The 2,769-nt window shown below is 32.8% G+C and overlaps 1 non-coding gene across 1 annotated transcript; it reads left to right on the forward strand.

Moving 5' to 3' along the window:
• The first annotated feature begins 209 nt into the window (after positions 1 to 209).
• On the forward strand, positions 210 to 316 carry LOC131170845 (small nucleolar RNA R71). The gene has a single exon (XR_009141611.1). It is a non-coding gene; the product is annotated as a small nucleolar RNA R71 (small nucleolar RNA).
• The last annotated feature ends 2,453 nt before the right edge of the window (positions 317 to 2,769 follow it).

Genomic DNA, 2,769 nt, shown 5'->3' on the forward strand with positions numbered 1-2,769 from the left:
TAACTGAGTCAAGTTCATAGATCCCAGCTTTCTTTGGCTCAAGTGCTCTAGGATTTCCCCATAAATGGGTATTATGAGCAATCTTCTCTAATAGATCATAGCATTCTTCACTTGTCATTCTCATGAAATCTCCTCCGCTTGTGAATCAATTGTGTTTCTTATGGTCGAGTAACTCAGTGTAGAAATTCTGAACAATCATCCATTTCGGTATTTCATGATGAGGACATTGCCTTTCAAGCTCCTTAAATCTCATCCAAGATTCATACAAAGTTTCATCATCCCTTGGTTTAAAAGCTACCATCAAATTCCTCAAATGAGTAGTTTTCCCAGGTGGGAAAAATTGAGATAGAAAAGCTTGAGATAGCTGCTCCCAAGTAGCTATAATAGCTTGTGGAAGTGAGTCATACCACTCCAATCTTTGAATCCCAAGAGAAAATGGAAATAATGTGAGCCGAATAACTTCATCAGAAACTCCAGGTTGTCTTTGTGTACCACATATCATCAAAAATTTCTTCAAATGAGAATGAGGATTTTCAAGTGGGCTACCTCCAAATTGTGAATTCTGAACCATTTGAATGAGACCAGTTTTTAACTCAAATTGATTAGCTCCAATAATAGGTCTGTTATCTCTCACATCAGTACATCTAGGAAAAGCATAGTCTAACATGGATCTTCTTTGAGGATCATTTTGATTAACCACAGCATTTTGCCCGTTTTGCTCATTTCCTCCATTGTTTCCACCAATAGCTCTATTTTGATTCTCCATATTTTCTATTGTCTCCTCTTGCTCAAATATTTGTTGTTCTTCTTTTTCTGCTTCTTTTCTTTTCTTGTATTCCTTTTTGTTGGCTCGACAGAATTTTTCAATTTCTGGGTTGAACAACAATTCAGTATCACTTGTGCTTTTCGTTCGTCTCATAAACAAGAAAAGTACCTGAAAAACACAAGGAACAATAGTGAAAATAAAAGAAAATAAAAATTCTAATTAGCTTAAAACAATTAAAATCCAACTTAAAAACAAACAATTCCCCGGCAACGGCGCCAAAAACTTGATACTGTGTGTATATCCGCAAGTGCACGGGTCACAGTAGTATAGTTTTAAAAAATGATATCGATCCCACAGGGAATTGTGCTTAAATTGGAAATAAAAGTATAAGCTAATTAGAATGACAAAAATTAAAAGATATTGAAAATAAAATCTAAAAATTAAAATTAAGACAAAAATTAAAGATGTAAAATGAAATTTGGAATTAAAATTGGTATTTAAGGAATTAATGCTAAATCAAACATAAAGCCATGAATACAAGCATAAAGCCTTTAGCAGTACTGCTAAAACAATACCCTATTGGCATGCCAAACTATCCAATCTGACACACATGTCTAAGCAATACAAGGGCACATAATATCATTAAATATTAATATATTGTGTTTTATGACTTCATTATTTCATAATAATTTCAATTATAATTTATACATTCATTTGATCATTTATATCATCACAATTCACATCAATTATCCTTTTATGCCATTGTACTCAAAGTACTTTTCCTTTCTACAATAATGAGAACTAATGTCTCATTCATACATTAATATGGTTCATTTATTCACTCATTATGTTATTCATATTGATCATAATTCAAAAGAATGGTTCACATGTACCATTGTATTCAAAACATTTTCCCTTTCTTATTTATACATTTTATGAATTCTATTTATGATGGGCATATAAGCCCTAACTACCTATTCACATCAATTAGGTGGCTTACTTTTCATGTTTCAAGCAATCCATGAACATTCATGGATTTCAAATTTATGGCCTTAATTTCCCTTTAACAATATAGTTCTTACACTTTGTGTCTTTATATTACTATTCACATTACTATTCACTCAAAATGTTGACTTTTTAATATATAATAAATTTATTGAACCTAAGTTCACCAAGATACCACATTTTGCATTTTATTTTTGTTGGTATTGATTTCCAATACCATTTCAAAGCTTATCTTATATTATTCAAATTTTTTAGATTTCACACCCTAGGTTTACTGTTCCATTGGTCATTTGTACAGTACAAATTTCACAAAATTGTCTTTATGAAAGTTATTCCTTATTGTGTCTAGTTATATTTTTTTTTTGAATCACTCCATTTGGAGTTTTGTAGCTCAAATTATTGTCATTTTACCATAACTGGCCGGATTGACCTGTACCCACAATTTTCGGGCAATTTGGTTCTGCCAGATTTGGTGACCTAAGTTTGGTTGGCAATTTGATTAGGTTATGGTCAGAATTTGAATTTGTGTTCTTCATGAAAGTTGTAGGCCTATGTCTCATCTTTCTTATGGTAAAAGTTTAGGTCAATTGGACCTTTCTACACTGAGTTATGACTAAATGAATAAACATTGTTTATTTGGTCATTTTGCCCAGGCAGAATGTAAGTCACCTGGATTAGGGCAATTTTTAGGTCAACTTGATTTGATTTACTGGGCAGGGTTTCTTCACCAAAGTTGTGCCATTATGTGTCTAGTTTCATGTCCAATTGGCCTTGCACCAATTGGACCTATACAACTCCATTTATGGCTGCCCAAACCTGTTGGACTCACAACCAGTCCTACAGGTCACCAAGGGCAGCATGCCTAAACTCAACTCCATTATCCTTACTCACTTCAATTCCTCCTCACACACATTCAAATGGTCACTAATTGACCATTACAAGGTTAACATACCATTACATAAGCAAAACTCTAATTTTTCACAAATCCTAATTTCCAA

The sequence above is a fragment of the Hevea brasiliensis genome, chromosome 11 (genome assembly GCF_030052815.1).
Source record: "Hevea brasiliensis isolate MT/VB/25A 57/8 chromosome 11, ASM3005281v1, whole genome shotgun sequence".
Taxonomy (NCBI): Eukaryota; Viridiplantae; Streptophyta; class Magnoliopsida; order Malpighiales; family Euphorbiaceae; genus Hevea; species Hevea brasiliensis.